The sequence below is a fragment of the Artemia sp. Qi Xiang Cuo genome, chromosome 3 (assembly GCF_049724085.1).
Source record: "Artemia sp. Qi Xiang Cuo chromosome 3, ASM4972408v1, whole genome shotgun sequence".
NCBI lineage: Eukaryota > Metazoa > Arthropoda > Branchiopoda > Anostraca > Artemiidae > Artemia > Artemia sp. Qi Xiang Cuo.
In genome coordinates, this window is record NC_142796.1 from 63,223,978 (window position 1) to 63,242,911 (window position 18,934).

The window sequence follows — 18,934 nt, forward strand, 5'->3', positions numbered from 1 at the left end:
TTTCTCCGAAGAGAATGTTTTAGGCTACAGTGCTAAAACATTAACTAAAAACATGCACTGAAAAATAAAACCTAAAAACTAAATAAAGTTCGTAAAAAGAAAGTATCACTGGCATAAATTTGAGCCAAATTGCCCGTAATGAAACAAAAAAAATATTCCAAGCAAACGAATGATGTCATACAATATTACGCAAGAGGTGCTCGTAGGCGGATCTTAAAGGCAAGTTAGGAATGCAGTCGCATTATCCGTACCAATTACTTGAGTACAAGGTCTGAATCTGAAAGGCTGTAAGTTATTTACTATAGCGTTTTTAATATTTTTTTGAAACGGTGTAAGAAAGTCTTTGAAATGTCGGAAAGAAGAAGCTGTAATAGTCGGAAGGAACAAGATTGTCTGTATAAGAATATCTTAGCCATGTCGGAAAGAACAAGATGTACCGTAGTAAAAACATCGTTAGACCCACGAAGAAATATGGGCATACAAATTAAAGAAAGAAAAATGCTTGGAAAGGTAAAGAAAAACAGGCCAAAGTGTTCAATTACAAAGGTATGCAAGGATGTATTGACAAAGACGATAGTAACACGGATTCTAATAACAAGAGTTGAAAAGAGAATGGACATGGAAATTGAAGATAGAAAACAAGTAGATTTATTAACCTTAGAGCGAGAAATGGAAGTAGTGGATGCTGAGATTCGCCGTGTTCAACTAGAGGTCGAAATACTCGAGGTGGAACTACAGAAGTATTTAATTGGAAAAGAAATTGATGACCTTCGAAGTATTTTGGAGAGGAATTGATTACATAGTTTTGGAGATTCTATGCCATGGTGCACTAAATTCATTTCAACTTTAATTAATTTTTTATTAATTTTTCTGTTTTTAGATGCTGAGATGCTTATTTCAACTTCAACGAAATTTACAGGATTGCGGTTTGGAAAATTCTCGTTTTCTGAATATCAAAATTACTTTTAGATAGCTAGTTTTAAATTTTTTGTAAGTGAGTTTTTACATTATGCTTGTTTTTCTTGAAGATGATCTTTTTGCCTTAAATTTGGATATATATATATAGAGAGAAAAAGAACATCTTCCCAGTTTTAACTCAACCATGTAAGGAACCTTGCCTCACAGAGGTCGGGGGAACATGACGGTCCCAAGTCCGTTAAATGAGGAGGGTTGGGCTGTGGGTTTATAACCCACACCCGGGACCCTGAGGGGCAACCCTCAGGGGAAAAACACCTGCAACTGAAACGCCTACAACAGCCCCGGATGCATCACCTCCCCCCAGATAACGATGCATCACCTCCCCCCAGATGCATCACCATCCCCCAGAGAATTTTTTTATGGAATGGGTGGCATCATAAACTTCAAATGGGGCTCATTTGTTTTTAAATGGAAAGTTCTTGTACCCTTTTTAAGAATCAAAAGTGATTGGAGAACAACCAGCCCCCCCCCCCCAATCACCATTCCCCAAAAGACATGCAATCAAAATTTGGAGATAGAAATTTTGTTCATTGTAGTTGAAAAGTCCAGAAATTATGTCTTTGAGAAAGACACCCCCATCCCCGTCGCTCTCAGAGCAAGGGTTATAAGTTTTGCCCCGAGGGCATATAATGTTTTTATAGGAAGGGTGGTTGTATATACTTCGGAAGGGACTCATTGGGTTGGTAATATGAATTTCTAATGCCCTTTTTAAGAGCCAAAGTGATCCTAAGGCAGTTACCCCCCCCCCCTCAACACGTCGTGTTTTGCTGAAATACATCGAATAAAAAAATTTTGAGTCATTTTATTCAAAATATTCAAAAGTTGTATGACAAGACTTTTGGGACTGAAACAAACCACCAGAGCCTAGGGACGAGGGTTGTAAGTTATGCCATGGGGCATTTAAGGTTTTTATGGAATTGATGGTTGTTTAAATTTAGAAGAGGCCCATTTGGTTGAAATTTTGAAGTTCTAATTCCTTTGGAAGCGTCAAAAGGGATGGAGGTTATTTAGACCCCCCCCCCTCCCTGATGACACCTCTTTTCATCAAACGCATCTGATTGAAATTATGAGATAGCAATTTTGTTCAAAATAGTTCAAAGAACATATAATAATGTCTCTAGGGATGACATCCCCCCAACACCCTGGGGATAAGGTTGTAAGTTATGCCACGAGGGCCTAAAAGGTACTTATGGAATGGGTGGTCATATAAACTTCAGATGGGGCTTATTTGATTTGAAATTTGAAGTTATAATGCCCTTTTCAAGAGTCAAAGTGATTTGCGAGCAACCACCCCCCTCCACGATCATCATTTCACTAAACACCTCCAATTAAAATTTTGAGATACCAATTTTATTCATCGTATTTGAAGGTTTTGGAATTTATGTTTGTGAGGAAGATACCCCCCCCCCCTACAGCTCTCAGGGAAATGGTTGTAAGTTGTGTCATGGGGCATATAAGGCCCATAATTTGCACTTTACTAAAAAAAAATACAAATGAATGTGCATTGTCAGTTTAATATACAAATACTGATATTTAGTAATTAAAATGTTAATATTATTTGATTCATTAAAGTTATAAGCAAAAAAACATTTATATTTTTTCAGTAAAGTGCAAATTATGTTTTGGCCTTGGAAAGGCATAGGGGTTTTGAGTCCTACTCATGTTCTGCTCGTTTTGAGTTTGACTCGGTTCCTTATTGTAATTTCTGTTCGTTTTTGTGTTTCATGTATTCGTTGATGCTGACTTATGGTAATTTTACGCTTGGTAAATTATTTGATTTTATTTTTGCTCATTTTTGTTTAATGTTGTTCTTTCATTTTCTTTGAAAAACGTACTTTGTGGAAACAGCTTTTTCAAATTAATTTTAAATAAAATAGTCACCTCAAAATTATCGATCGGATGTATTTGGGGAAAAAAGAGGGTGGGGTGGAAGACCTTCAATCACTTTTAACTCTTAAAAAGGGCACTGGAACTTTTGATTTCCAATTGAATGAGCACCACTCCCCCCAAGCTCATACAAAATATTTTCCATAGTAACCTTATGTGTTAACATTGAGAAACTAGCTTAACTTGCAGCCCTTGCTCCAGGAGCTGCTGATGGGGTTTTTAACCCCAGAGGCATGGCTATTTGACCTTTAGACTATTTACAAAAACCATTTTTTTTTATTTTGATCGGATGCATTGGGGGGGGGATAGGGGTTAAAAGGGAGAGACTGATTGTCCTCTGATTACCTTTGATTCTTCAAAATTGAACTTGAAATTTCAATTTCCAATCAAATGAGCCTTCTCCAAAGTCTGTACGACCATCACTTCTATTAAATTTTTAAATTTTGACAATGGGTAACTTGCAATAACCAACAGCCCTTGCCCCGAGGGCCGCGGGGGTTTTTGTTACTCAAGTTTATTAATCACGTTTTATTATTCGATTAGAAATTGAAAGTTTTGGTGCCCTTTTTAAAAATCAAAAGGGATTGGAGGACAACCAGCCCCCCCCCCCTCCCGGGAAAAACACCTCCTGCTGAAAATTCCTCCTGGAACTACCACTTCGTGGAAAATACCCCCCTCCCCCTTGAAAATACCTCCCCGCGAAGATGAGAGTTGAGATGTTTTGGCATTAAAATGCCCCCTTTGAGGTATCTCCCTCTCTCCCTAGCTACAAAAAAAAAAATCAGAAAATCCCATTGCAGAATTTCAAGTACCTTTTTAAGTTTTGTATTTTGTCCATTGCTTACAGATAGTGTTTGTTATTGGGAAACATACGGACATTTTTCGCGTGGGAGTTTTCTCAAGGGAGTTTCTGGAGGATTTTCCATGAGAAGAACATTTCTTTACGGAGGAGAGCAATACTTACACATAAAGTCCTCTTTTTCACTTTCCTTAGCACTTCTCAGCTAAACTAAAAAATAACAGAACCCAAAAAAATATCCCAATTTGGAAGACCATATTTTCCGCGAGAAGGTATTTTTCAGGGGAGGGTTTTTCCAGGGGCGGAGGGGTGGGGGGAGGGGTAAAAGCCTAGACCCTTAGACAGTGACAGGGCTAAGAGAAACCCCATTAACAGACATGAAAAAGGGGAAATAAATCTGGATTTTAGAGTTTGTTACGTCCGATTTTCTTTGTTTTTGTGACAACAAAACAGACCTTTTTCATTAATCATCTTTACAGACATTTATATTAAGACTTTAAAAGGCAAAGAATTCCAACAAGGTTAAACATATAAAGATCCCTGGCATGTATCCCTGGCCATGGAGCCTTTCGAGGAGGATTAGGAGTGTTGTGATTGGATTGTATATATTGATTAGATTATTCAATGTAGGCCTATTTTAATGTTTTTCTATTGATTTAGTGTTTGCTTTAAACGGTATGTATTCCCCCTCTATTACAGGTCTAGGAGCCTTTGGGGGATTAGCACAATGTATTTTCTTGTATGATTAATTGATTATGAATAAATCTTATCCTATTAAAGTTATAAAAGTAAAAACATTTATATTTTTCTCCGAAGAGAATGTTTTAGGCTACAGTGCTAAAACATTAACTAAAAACATGCACTGAAAAATAAAACCTAAAAGAACTAAATAAAGTTCGTAAAAAGAAAGTTTCACTGGCATAAATTTGAGCCAAATTGCCCGTAATGAAACAAAAAAATATTCCAAGCAAACGAATGATGTCATACAATATTGCGCAATAGGTGCTCGTAGGCGGAGCTTAAAGGCAAGTCAGGAATGCAGTCGCATTATCCGTACCCTATCACTTGAGTATAAGGTCTGAATCTGGAAGGCTGTAAGTTATTTACTATAGCGTTTTTAATATTTTTTGAAACGGTGTAAGAAAGTCTTTGAAATGTCGGAAAGAAGAAGCTGTAATAGTCGGAAGGAACAAGATTGTCTGTATAAGAATATCTTAGCCATGTCGGAAAGAACAAGATGTACTATAGAAAAAACATCGCTAGACCCACGAAGAAGTATGGGCATACAAATTAAAGAAAGAAAAATGCTTGGAAAGGTAAAGAAAAACAGGGCAAAGTGTTCAATTACAAAGGTATACAAGGATGTATTGACAAAGACGGTAGAAACACGGATTGTAACAACAAGAGTTGAAAAAAGACTAGACCTGGAAATTGAAGATAGAAAACAAGTGGATTTATCAACCTTAGAACGAGAAATGGAAGTAATGGATGCAGAGATTCGACGTGCTCAATTCGAGGTTGAAATACTCGAAGTGGAGCTCCAGAAGTATTTAATTGAAAAAGAAATTGATGACCTTCGAAGTATTTTGGAGAGGAATTCATTACATAGTTTTGGAGATTCTATGCCATGGTGCACTAAATTCATTTCAACTTTAATTAATTTTTTATAAATTTTTCTGTTTTTAGATGCTGAGATGCTTATAAAAACCAATATTCTTTTCAACTTCAACAAAATTTACAGGATTGCGGTTTGGAAAATTCTCGTTTTCTGAATATAAAAATTACTTTTAGATAGCTAGTTTTAAATTTTTTATAAGTGAGTTTTTACATTATGCTTGTTTTTCTTGAAGATGATCTTTTTGCCTTAAATTTGGATATATACATAGAGAGAAAAAGAACATCTTCCCAGTTTTAACTCAACCATGTAAGGTACCTATCCTGACAGAAGTCGGGGGACCATGACGGTCCCAAGTCCGTTAAATAAGGAGGGTTGAGCTGTTGGTTTACAACCCACAACGGAGTCCCCGAGGGGCAACACTCAGGGAAAAACACCTGCAGCTGAAACGTCTACAATAGCCTCGGATGCATCACCTCCCCCCAGATAACGATGCATCACCATCCCCCAGATAATTTTTTTTATGGAATGGGTGGCATCATAAACTTCAAATGGGGCTCATTTGTTTTGAAATGGAAAGTTATAGTACCCTTTTTAAGAATCAAAAGTGATTTGAGAGCAACCAGCCCCCCCAATCATCATTCCCCAAAAGACATGCAATCAAAATTTGGAGATAGAAATTTTGTTCATTGTAGTTGAAAAGTCCAGAAATTATGTCTTTGAGAAAGACACCCCCTCCCCGTCGCTCTCAGAGCAAGGGTTATAAGTTTTGCCCCGGGGGCATATAATGTTCTTATAGGAAGGTTGGCTGTATATTCTTTGGAGGGGAATCATTGGATTAGTAATATGAATTTTTAGTGCCCTTTTTAAGAGTCAAAATGATCAGAAGGCAGTTACCCCCCCCCCTCCCCCAACACGTCGTGTTTTGCTGAAATACATCGAATAAAAAATTTTGGAGTCATAGGTTGTTTAACTTTAGAAGAGGCCCATTTGGTTGAAAATTGGAAGTTCTAATTCCTTTGGAAGCGTCAAAAGGGATGGAGGTTATTTAGACCCCCCCCTCCTTTATAACTCCTCTTTTCATCAAACGCATTTGATTGAAATTATGAGATAGCAATTTTGTTCAAAATAGTTCAAAGAACATATAATAATGTCTATAGGGATGACATCCCCCCAACACCCTGGGGATAAGGTTGTAAGTTATGCCACGAGGGCATAAAAGGTTCTTAAGGAATGGATGGTCATATAAACTTCAAATGGGGCTTATTTGATTTGAAATTGGAAATTATAATGCCCTTTTCAAGAGTCAAAGTGATTTGAGAGCCCCCAGCCCCCCTCCCCGCGCCTCATGTCTCTTAACACCTCCACTCAAAATTTGGAGATACCCATTTTATTCATCGTATTTGTAGGTTTTGGTCTTTATGTTTGTGAGGAAGACACCCCCCCCCTACAGCTCTCAGGGAAATGGTTGTAAGTTGTGTCATGGGGCATATAAGGCCCATAACTTGCACTTTACTTAAAAAAAAATACAAATGAATGTGCATTGTCAGTTTAATATACAAATACTGATATTTAGTAATTAAAATGTTAATATTATTTGATTTATTAAAGTTATAAGCAAAAAACATTTACATTTTTTCAGTAAAGTGCAAATTATGTTCTGGCCTTGGAAAGGCATAGGGGTTTTGAGCCCTACTCATGTTCTGCTCGTTTTGAGTTTGACTCGGTTTTCTATTGTAATTTCAGTTCGTTTTGGGTTTCATTTATTTATCGATGCTGATTTGTGGTATTTTCACGCTTGGTAGATTGTTTGATTTTATTTTTGGTCATTTTTGGTTTAATGGAGTTCTTTACTTTTCTTTGAAAAACTTATTTTGTGTAAAAAGTTTTTTCAAATTAATTTTAAATAAAATGGTCACCTCAAAATTATCGATCGGATGTATTGGAAATTGAAGATAGAAAAAAAAGTGGATTTATCAACCTTAGAGCGAGAAATGGAAGTAGTGGATGGTGAGATTCGCCGTGTTCAACTAGAGATTGAAATACTCGAGGTGGAACTACAGAAGTATTTAATTGAAAAAGAAATTGATGAACTTCGAAGTATTTTGGAGAGGAATTGATTACATAGTTTTGGAGATTCTATGCCATGGTGCACTAAATTCATTTCAACTTTAATTAATTTTTTATTAATTTTTCTGTTTTTAGATGCTGAGATGCTTATAAAAACCAATATTCTTTTCAACTTCAACAAAATTTACAGGATTGCGGTTTGGAAAATTCTCGTTTTCTGAATATCAAAATTACTTTTAGATAGCTAGTTTTAAATTTTTTGTAAGTGAGTTTTTACATTATGCTTGTTTTTCTTGAAGATGATCTTTTTGCCTTAAATTTGGATATATATATATAGAGAGAAAAAGAACATCTTCCCAGTTTTAACTCAACCATGTAAGGAACCTTGCCTCACAGTGGTCGGGGGAACATGACGGTCCCAAGTCCGTTAAATGAGGAGGGTTGGGCTGTGGGTTTACAACCCACACCCGGGACCCTGAGGGATAACCCTCAGGGGAAAAACACCTGCAACTGAAACGCCTCCAACAACCCCGGATGCCTCACCGCCCCCCCGCGCCCGATGCCTCACCTCCCCCCATATGCATCACCATCCCCCAGATAATTTTTTTATGGAATGGGTGGCATCATAAACTTCAAATGGGGCTCATTTGTTTTGAAATGGAAAGTTATAGTACCCTTTTTAAGAGTCAAAAGTGATTTGAGAGCACCCAGCCCACCCCCCCCATCATCATTCCCCAAAAGACATGCAATCAAAATTTGGAGATAGAAATTTTGTTCATTGTAGTTGAAAAGTCCAGAAATTATGTCTTTGAGAAAGACACCCCCATCCCCGTCGCTCTCAGAGCAAGGGTTATAAGTTTTTCCCCGAGGGCATATACTGTTTTTATTGGAAGGGGGGTTGTATATACTTCGGAAGGGACTCCTTGGATTGGTAATATGAATTTTTAATACCCTTTTTAAGAGCCAAAGTGACCAGAAGGCAGTTACCCCCCCCCCCCTCAAAACGGCGTGTTTTGCTGAAATACATCGAATGGAAAATTTTGAGAGTCATTTTATTCAAAATATTCAAAAGTTGTATAACAAGGCTTTCGGGGCTGAAACAAACCACCAGAGTCACCACCAACAATAACCTATTTATGTATTATTTTATTTTGTTCTATATTATACATACGGCAAAAAATAAAGATCACAAGCCACTTAATTTTTGAAAAAATGAATGCGGGTCTCAAAAAGAAATAAACAAAAATTAAAATTAAATCTTTTTTCGTTAAAATGAAAATCAATAAGAGAAAAATTTTTTATGCTATTTAACAGCACCAATATAAGAGAACCAATTTTAAAAATAAGAGAACCAATTTTATGACAAATATTTTCTTTTGTCCTTAATGTTGAAAATAAAAATAAGAATCATAGTAACATTTTGAACTGCTGAAATTTCAAAAACAAACAACATTACCTATAAAAAATTCCCCTTAATTTATTGGAAACTTTTAAAGTTAGCAAAAACAAAAATAGTTTCCCAACAATATTGTATTTAGACGTCGGTTTTCCTTTAGAACATAAATAAGACCATAGAGAACACTGCGTCACTATTGCCTAGCAGAAAACGAATTATATTACAAATATTTTCTTTTCTAGTTCTTAAAGCATTGAAAATAAAAATAGAATTATAGTGAAATAAATTCTTGAACGGATGGATTTTTCAACAACTAATATCATTATGCATCAAATATTCAATTTGATGTTATTTATACTTCCCAAGACTGTTCAAGACGCATATAGTTTTCAGTAAAGCGCCAATGACGCAGTAGGTTTTAAACTTTTACAGTGAGAGAAGGAGGTGATACCCAAACTCTTGTTTGTAGTGATTTTTGTTAGTTTCAAGCTTGATTTGCATATCAATTTAAGTTTTACTCGTTTCAAGATTTATTTATATATTTACATATATAGGATAATATATATTTAAAGGATAATATCTATTGTATGTTTGTTTGCATTGATTGTTTATTTAATTTCTGTTCGTTTTAAGTTTCATTTATACTTCAATAGGAATTTTTTTTTCGTTTTAAGCTTGATTTTGATATTCAATCTAAGCATTACTCACTCTAAGATCTATTTATTCATTTATATTATTACTTGTTGTATGTTTTTTGCTATGATTGTTTATTTAATTTCTGTTCGTTTTGGGTTTCATTTATTCTTTAATAGTAACTAACAAAAACTTTTTCCACAATAAAAGTTTTTCAAAGAAAAGTAAAGAAAACAATTAAAACAAAAATGAGCAAAAATAAAATCAAATAATCTACTAAGCGTGAAACTACCACAAATCAGCATCGATGAATAAATGAAACCCAAAACGAACAGAAATTACAATAAACAACCGAATCAATCTTAAAACGAAATTAACATGAGTAGGGCTCAAAACCAATATGCCTTCCCAAGGCCAAAACATAATTTGCACTTTCCTGAAAAAAATACAAATGAATATGCATTTCAGTTTAATATACATATACTGATATTTAGTAATCAAAATGTTAATATTATTTGACTTATTAAAGTTATAAAAGTAAAAACATTTATATTTCTTTCCGAAGAGAATGTTTTAGGCTACTGTGCTAAAACATTAACTAAAAACATGCACTGAAAAATAAAACCTAAAAGAACTAAATAAAGTTCGTAAAAAGAAAGTTTCACTGGCATAAATTTGAGCCAAATTGCCCGTAATGAAACAAAAAAAATATTCCAAGCAAACGAATGATGTCATACAAATATTGCGCAATAGGTGCTCGTAGGCGGAGCTTAAAGGCAAGTCAGGAATGCAGTCTCCTTATCCGTACCAATCAGTTGAGTACAAGGTCTGAATCTGAAAGGCTGTAAGTTATTTACTATAAAGTTTTTAATATTTTTTGAAACGGTGTAAGAAAGTCTTTGAAATGTCGGAAAGAAGAAGCTGTAATAGTCGGAAGGAACAAGATTGTCTGTATAAGAATATCTTAGCCATGTCGGAAAGAACAAGATGTACCGTAGTAAAAACATCGTTAGACCCACGAAGAAATATGGGCATACAAATTAAAGAAAGAAAAATGCTTGGAAAAGTAAAGAAAAACAGGCCAAAATTTTCAATTACAAAAGTATGCAAAGATGTATTGACAAAGACGATAGAAACACGGATTCTAATAACAAGAGTTGAAAAGAGAATGGACCTGGAAATTGAAGATAGAAAACAAGTGGATTTATCAACCTTACAGCGAGAAATGGAAGTAGTGGATGCTGAGATTCGCCGTGTTCAACTAGAGGTTGAAATACTCGAGGTGGAACTACAGAAGTATTTAATTGGAAAAGAAATTGATGAACTTCGAAGTATTTTGGAGAGGAATTGATTACATAGTTTTGGAGATTCTATGCCATGGTGCACTTAATTCATTTCAACTTTAATTAATTTCTTATTAATTTTTCTGTTTTTAGATGCTGAGATGCTTATAAAAAACCAATATTCTTTTCAACTTCAACAAAATTTACAGGATTGCAGTTTGGAAAATTCTCGTTTTCTGAATATCAAAATTACTTTTAGATAGCTAGTTTTAAATTTTTTGTAAGTTAGTTTTTATGTTATGCTTGTTTTTCTTGAAGATGATGTTTTTGCCTTAAATTTGGACATATATATATAGAGAAAATGTAGATCGTCCAAGTTTCCACTCACCCCGGTTAGGACCCGTGCCTCTGTGAGGTCGGGTGACCTTGACGATCCCAAGTCTGTTAAAAGAGATGGGTTGGGCTGTGGGTTTGTACCTCCCGCCCGAGACCCTAAGGGGTACCCCTCAGTGTACCACTACCTACAACTGAAATGCCTACAACAGCCTCGGATGCATCATCGCCCCCCCGAGAACGATGCATCACCGCCCCCCATATGCATCACCCTCCCCCAGATAATTTTTTTATTGACTGGGTGGCATCATAAACTTCAAATGGGGATCATTTGTTTTGAAATGTAACGTTATAGTAACCTTTTTAAGAATCAAAAGTGATTTGAGAGCAACCAGCCCCCCCCCCCCTCCCAATCATCATTCCCCAAAAGACATGCAATCAAAATTTAAAGATAGAAATTTTGTTCATTGCAGTTGAAAAGTCCAGAAATTATGTCTTTGAGAAAGACACCCCCATCCCCATCGCTCTCAGAGCAAGGGTTATAAGTTATGCCCCGAGGGCATATAATGTTTTTATTGGAAGGTTGGGTGTATATACTTCGGAAGAGACTCATTGGGTTTGTAATTTGAATTTATAATGCCCTTTTTAAGAGCCAAAGTGATCCGAAGGTAGTTACCCCCCCCCCCCTCAACACGTCGTGTTTTGCCGAAATATATCGAATAAAAATTTTGAGTCATTTTATTCAAAATATTCAAAAGTTGTATAACAAGACTTTCGGGGCTGAAACAAACCACCAGAGTCTAGGGACGAGGGTTGTAAGTTATGCCATGGGGCATTTAAGATTTTTATAGAATTGATGGTTGTTTAACTTTAGAAGAGACCCATTTGGTTGGAAATTGGAAGTTCTAATTCCTTTGGAAGCGTCAAAAGGGATGGAGGTTATTTAGACCCCCTCCCCGATTACACCTCTTTTCATCAAACGCATCTGATTGAAATTATGAGATAGCAATTTTGTTCAAAATAGTTCAAAGAACATATAATAATGTCTCTAGGGATGATATCCCCCCAAGCACCCTGGGGATAAGGTTGTAAGTTATGCCACGAGGGCATAAAAGGTTCTTAAGGAATGGATGGTCATATAAACTTCAGATGGGGCTTATTTGATTTGAAATTTGAAATTATAATGTCCTTTTGAAGAGTCAAAGTGATTTGAGAGCAACCCGCCCCCCTCCAAGCTCATCATTTCTCTTAACAACTCCAATTAAAATTTGGAGATAAAAATTTTATTCATCGCAGTTGAAGGTTTTGGAATTTATGTTTGTGAGGAAGACACCCCTCCCCCCCTAAAGCTCTCAGGGAAATGGTTGTAAGTTGTGTCATGGGGCATATAAGGCCCATAACTTGCACTTTACTAAAAAAAAAAATACAAATGAATGTGCATTGTCAGTTTAATATACAAATACTGATATTTAGTAATTAAAATGTTAATATTATTTGATTTATTAAAGTTATAAGCAAAAAACATTTATATTTTTTCAGTAAAGTGCAAATTATGTTTTGGCCTTGGAAAGGCATAGGGGTTTTGAGCCCTACTCATGTTCTGCTCGTTTTGAGTTTGACTCCGTTATCTATTGTAATTTCAGTTCGTTTTGGGTTTCATTTATTTGTCGATGCTGATTTGTGGTAGTTTCATGCTTGGTAGATTATTTGATTTTATTTTTTCTAATTTTCGGTTTAATGGAGTTCTTTACTTTTCTTTGAAAAACTTATTTTGTGGAAAGTTTTTTTAATTAATTTTAAATAAAATAGTCACCTCAAAGTTATCGATTGCATGTATTTGGGGAAAAAAAGAGGGTGTGGCTGAAAGCCCTTCAACCACTTTTAACTTGTAAAAAGGGCACTGGATCTTTTGATTTCCAATTGAATGAGCACCACTCCCCCCAAGCTCATACAAAATATTTTCCATAGTAACCTTATGTGTTAACATTGAGAAACTAGCTTAACTTGCAGCCCTTGCTCCTGGAGCTGCTGTTGGGGTTTTTAGCCCCAGAAGCATGGTTATTTGACCTTTAGACTATTTTCAAAAACCATTTTTTTTTACTTTGATCGGATGCATTGGGGGGGGGGGGGGGGATAGTGGTTAAAAGGGAGAAACTGATTGTCCTCTGATTACCTTTGATTCTTCAAAATTGAACTTGAAATTTCAATTTCCAATCAAATGAGCCTTCTCCAAAGTCTGTACGACCCTCACTTCTATTAAATTTTTAGATTTTAACAATGGATAACTTGCAATAACCAACAGCCCTTGCCCCGAGGACTGTGGGGGTTTTTGTTAATCACGTTTACTAATCACGTTTTATTGTTCGATTAGAAATTGTAAGTTTTAGTGCCCTTTTTAAAAAACAAAAGTGATTGGAGGGCAAGCAGCCCCCCCGGGAAAAAACCTCCTGCTGAAAATTCCTCCTGGAACTACCACTTCGTGGAAAATACCCCCCTCCCCCTTGAAAATACCTCCCCGCGAAGATGTGAGTCGAGATGTTTTGGCATTAAAATGCCCCCTTTGAGGTATCTCCCTCTCTCCCTAGCTACAAAAAAAATCAGAAAACCCCATTGCAGAATTTCAAGTACCTTTTTAAGTTTTGTATTTTGTCCATTTCTTACAGATAGTGTTTGTTACTGGGAAACATACGGACATTTTTCGCGTGGGAGTTTTCTTAAGGGAGGAGGAGTTTCTGGAGTATTTTTCATGAGAAGAACATTTTTTTACGGAGGAGGGCAAGATTTACACATAAAGTACTCTTTTCCACTTTACTAAGCACTCCTCAGATAAAATAAAAAATAACAGAACCCAAAAAAATATCCCAATTTGGAAGACCATATTTTCCGCGAGAGGGTATTTTCCCGGGGCAGGTTTTCCCATGGGAGGAGGGGAGGGGGGGGTAAAAGCCTAGACCCGTAGACAGTGACAGGGCTAAGGGAAACCCCATTAACAGACATAAAAAAGGGGAAATAAATCTGGCTTTAAGAGTTTGTTACGTCCGATTTTCTTTGTTTTTGTGACAACAAAACAGACCTTTTTTATTAATCATCTTTACAGACATTTATATTACGACTTTAAAAGGCAAAGAATTCCAACAAGGTTGAACATATAAAGATCCCTGGCCATGTATCCCTGGCCATGGAGCCTTTCGAGGAGGATTAGGAGTGTTGTGATTGGATTGTCTATATTGATTGGATTATTCAATGTAGGCCTATTTTAATGTTTTTCTATTGATTTAGTGTTTGCTTTAAACGGTATGTATTCCCCCTCTATTACAGGCCTAGGAGCCTTTGGGGGATTAGCACAATGTATTTTCTTGTATGATTAATTGATTATGAATAAATCTTATCTTATTAAAGTTATAAAAGTAAAAACATTTATATTTTTCTCCGAAGAGAATGTTTTAGGCTACAGTGCTAAAACATTAACTAAAAACATGCACTGAAAAATAAAACCTAAAAGAACTAAATAAAGTTCGTAAAAAGAAAGTTTCACTGGCATAAATTTGAGCCAAATTGCCCGTAATGAAACAAAAAAAAAATATTCCAAGCAAACGAATGATGTCATACAATATTGCGCAATAGGTGCTCGTAGGCGGAGCTTAAAGGCAAGTCAGGAATGCAGTCTCCTTATCCGTACCAATCAGTTGAGTACAAGGTCTGAATCTGGAAGGCTGTAAGTTATTTACTATAACGTTTTTAATATTTTTTTGAAACGGTGTAAGAAAGTCTTTGAAATGTCGGAAAGAAGAAGCTGTAATAGTCGGAAGGAACAAGATTGTCTGTATAAGAATATCTTAGCCATGTCGGAAAGAACAAGATGTACCGTAGTAAAAACATCGTTAGACCCACGAAGAAATATGGGCATACAAATTAAAGAAAGAAAAATGCTTGGAAAAGTAAAGAAAAACAGGCCAAAGTGTTCAATTACAAAAGTATGCAAAGATGTATTGACAAAGACTGTAGAAACACGGATTTTAACAACAAGAGTTGAAAAGAGACTGGACCTGGAAATTGAAGATAGAAAACAAGTTGATTTATCAACCTTACAGCGAGACATGGAAGTAGGGGATGCTGAGATTCGCCGTGTTCAACTAGAGGTTGAAATACTCGAGGTGGAACTACAGAAGTATTTAATTGGAAAAGAAATTGATGCCCTTCGAAGTATTTTGGAGAGGAATTGATTACATAGTTTTGGAGATTCTATGCCAAGGTGCCCTTAATTCATTTCAACTTTAATTAATTTTTTATTAATTTTTCTGTTTTTAGATGCTGAGATGCTTATAAAAACCAATATTCTTTTCAACTTCAACAAAATTTACAGGATTGCGGTTTGGAAAATTCTCGTTTTCTGAATATAAAAATTACTTTTAGATAGCTAGTTTTAAATTTTTTATAAGTGAGTTTTTACATTATGCTTGTTTTTCTTGAAAATTATGTTTTTTCCTTAAATGTGGATATATATATATAGAGAGAAAAAGAAGATATTCCCAGTTTTAACTCAACCATGTAAGGTACCTATCCTGTCAGAGGTCGGGGGACCATGACGATCCCAAGTCTGTTAAATGAGGAGGGTTGGGCTGTGGGTTTGCAACTCACACCCGGGACCCCTAGGGGCAACCCTCAGGGGGAAAACACCTGCAACTGAAACGCCTACCATAGCCCCGGGTGCATCACCTCCCCCCAGATACCGATGCATCACCTCCCTCCAGATGCGTCACCATCCCCCAGAAATTTTTTTTTATGGAATGGGTGGCATCATAAACTTCAAATGAGGCTCATTTGTTTTGAAATGGAAAGTTATAGTACCCTTTTTAAGAATCAAGAGTGATTTGAGAGCAACCAGCCCCCCCCCCCCAATCATCATTCCCCAAAAGACATGCAATCAAAATTTGGAGATAGAAATTTTGTTCATTGTAGTAGAAGAGTCCAGAAATTATGTCTTTGAGAAAGACACCCCCATCCCCGTCGCTCTCAGAGCAAGGGTTATAAGTTTTTCCCCGAGGGCATATAAGGTTTTTATAGAAAGGTTGGTTGTATATACTTCGGAAGAGACTCATTGGATTTGTAATATGAATTTCTAGTACCCTTTTTAAGAGTCAAAATGATCAGAAGGCAGTTACCCCCCCCCCTGAACACGTCGTGTTTTGCCGAAATACATCGAATAAAGGGTGGAAGGGTGGTTGTATATACTTCGGAAGGGACTCATTGGGTTGGTAATATGAATTTCTAGTGCCCTTTTTAAGAGCCAAAGTGATCAGAAGGCAGTTACCCCCCCCCCTCAACACGTCGTGTTTTGCCGAAATACATCGAATAAAAAAATTTGAGTCATTTTATTCAAAATATTCAAAAGTTGTATAACAAGGCTTTCGGGGCTGAAACAAACCACCAGAGTCTAGGGACGAGGGTTGTAAGTTATGCCATGGGGCATTTAAGGTTTTTATGGAATTGATGGTTGTTTAAATTTAGAAGAGGCCCATTTGGTTGAAATTTGGAAGTTCTAATTCCTTTGGAAGCGTAAAAAGTGATGGAGGTTATTTAGACCCCCCCCCCCTCCCCGATGACACCTCTTTTCATCAAACGCATCTGATTGAAATTATGAGATAGCAATTTTGTTCAAAATAGTTCAAAGAACATATAATAATGTCTCTAGGGGTGACACCCTGCACCCTGGGGATAAGGTTGTAAGTTATGCCATGAGGGCATAAAAGGTTCTTAAGGAATGGATGGTCATATAAACGTCAGATGGGGTTTATTTGATTTGAAATTTGAAATTATAATGCTCTTTTTAAGAGTCAAAGTGATTTGAGAGCGACCAACCCCCCTCCACGCTCATAATTTCTCTTAACACCTTCAATCAAAATTTGGATATCAAAATTTTTTTCATCGTATTTGAAGGTTTTGGACATTATATCTGTTAGGAAGACACCCCCCCCCCCTACAACTCTCGGGAAAAGGGTTGTAAGTTATGCCATGGGGGCATATAAGGCCCATAATTTGCACTTTACTAAAAAAAAAATACAAATGAATGTGCATTGTCAGTTTAATATACAAATAATGATATTTAGTAATTAAAATGTTAATATTATTTGATTTATTAAAGTTATAAGCGAAAAAACATTAGTTTTGGCAACCCTGGGTGAAATAACTAAGAAAAATAAATTTTTGTCATTTCACTAGTTTTGAATAAGATTTTGGTATTTTTTTTTTGGATAAAATTGAAACCAGATTTATAATTGTGATTTTCCAAGTAAGTGAATATTTTTTTTTTCCGTTAAGAAGTGCCATATTTTAGGAATCCGGTGTGTCTATTGGATGTACACGCGCTGATTGCGTGATTATTGCGCGGTGTATATTATATACACCGCGCAGCGTTGCCATTCTTGTTTGTGAGTGGTTTTCGGGCGCAAAAAAAGGTTAAAATCGGCGTGTTTCCCGAGATAGGAGTTAGAGTTGATAGAGTAGTAAATTAAAAAGAAAAAAAGGAGGAAAAAAAGTGTTTTTTTTTTGTTAATTTTGTTTTTTGCAGAGGGTTTATTTATTTTTGTTGATGAAATAGAATAGTTGGTAAGAGAAAAAAAAAGTTATTGGTATTATTTGAAAAGGTAAAAAAAGAAAAAAGAATGACGCAACAACCAGGAGGGGTATCAGAAAGGTATGTACGAACATACACTACGTTTCTGAGCTTTCTGGCTCTCCCAGATGGAGATATATCTTTAGAGATAGAAGTACAGAGATAGATAAAACAGAATGGAGTCAAAAAAGAGAATCTAACACTTATAGATGGATCAGGGCTGAGATATGGAAAAACTATGTCTGTGAAGATCAGCAATAGCAACAAACTCGATAACTTCCTCACGAAGGCTGAAGAGAGGCTGTTATCATTTCATGAAAGAGTTGTATACGTCGAAAGTTGCGAAACAAAACCCACTTTCATGAAAATAGAAAGAATGCCGCTAGAAATGGAGTTGTTACAAGTCCAAGAGACATTGGAAAGGTATGGTAGGGTTTTCTCATGCAAACGTGAGTATTACACTGGTGACGGATATCTCGAAACAGCCAAAACAAGAGCAATAGCAAGCATGAGAATAGATAAGAAGATCCCTTCTTTCATTTTCGTAAATGGAATGAGAATGCGGATATGGTACGATGGCCAAATCAAAACTTGCATTATATGTGATTAAACAGGACATTTAGCAGCTCAGTGTCCTTTTTCCTCACAAGAGGTCGCAAAGAAACATAACATCCGAACCAAGTGGCCCTAATGCGGGTAGTAGCCAAAGCAACGATCGGCCAGAAAAATAACCTGAAAACCAAACCAACCTGAGACCCAAAGAAAAATAAACTGGACAGGCCAAGACACATGAGCAGAAGAATCAGGAAGAAAAAATAGATCGCGAAATGGAGAAAATGAAACAGGAACTCGCAAGATCGGAAAATCGGAACACGACCCGTGAACACAAGGACGAGCTAGAAAGAAAAAAGAAACTGGAGAAAATAGGACAAGATGCTGATAGCGAAGATGAAAAGTTTCAAGAGGCCCGCAGCAGGAGTAGCTCACTGCCGGGAGTACTCACTAGGAGTATGAAAAGGAACAAAAGATCGCAAAGAACAGTCACAGACAGGTCAAGCTGAACTTTCGAGCCGACTTGAAAGCATCGAAGGTATGATAGATAGTGTGGAAGAAATCGTACAGAGCAGCAACAGCCCTTCGGCAAGCCAGGTATTGGAGCTAATCAATTACGCTGAGACGTCTTTCTCGTCAGTAGAAGGATTAGAAACCAAGAAAGCAAGAACAAGAGAAAATGCAGAAGACATGGTGATAAGTCATCAAGAGTTTCCAAAAAATTCGCAACTTTGAACGTAAATGGAATAAAGCAAAAAAGTAGACAAGTAATGCT

The 18,934-nt window shown here is 36.3% G+C and overlaps 2 protein-coding genes across 2 annotated transcripts in view; one reads left to right on the forward strand and one right to left on the reverse strand.

The window, feature by feature from the left end:
• The window catches only part of Hel89B (histone acetyltransferase 1), a 246,885-nt gene that overhangs the window by 133,229 nt on the left and 94,722 nt on the right, over nucleotides 1-18,934 (reverse strand). The window lies entirely within an intron of this gene.
• LOC148954396 (myosin light chain kinase A-like) overlaps nucleotides 17,204-18,934 on the forward strand; it is a 108,927-nt gene continuing 107,196 nt past the window's right edge. Inside the window, exon 1 of the mRNA XM_089086440.1 lies at nucleotides 17,204-17,283. The gene's annotated coding sequence lies outside the window, so the exon portion shown is untranslated. The remainder of the gene's footprint in view (nucleotides 17,284-18,934) is intronic.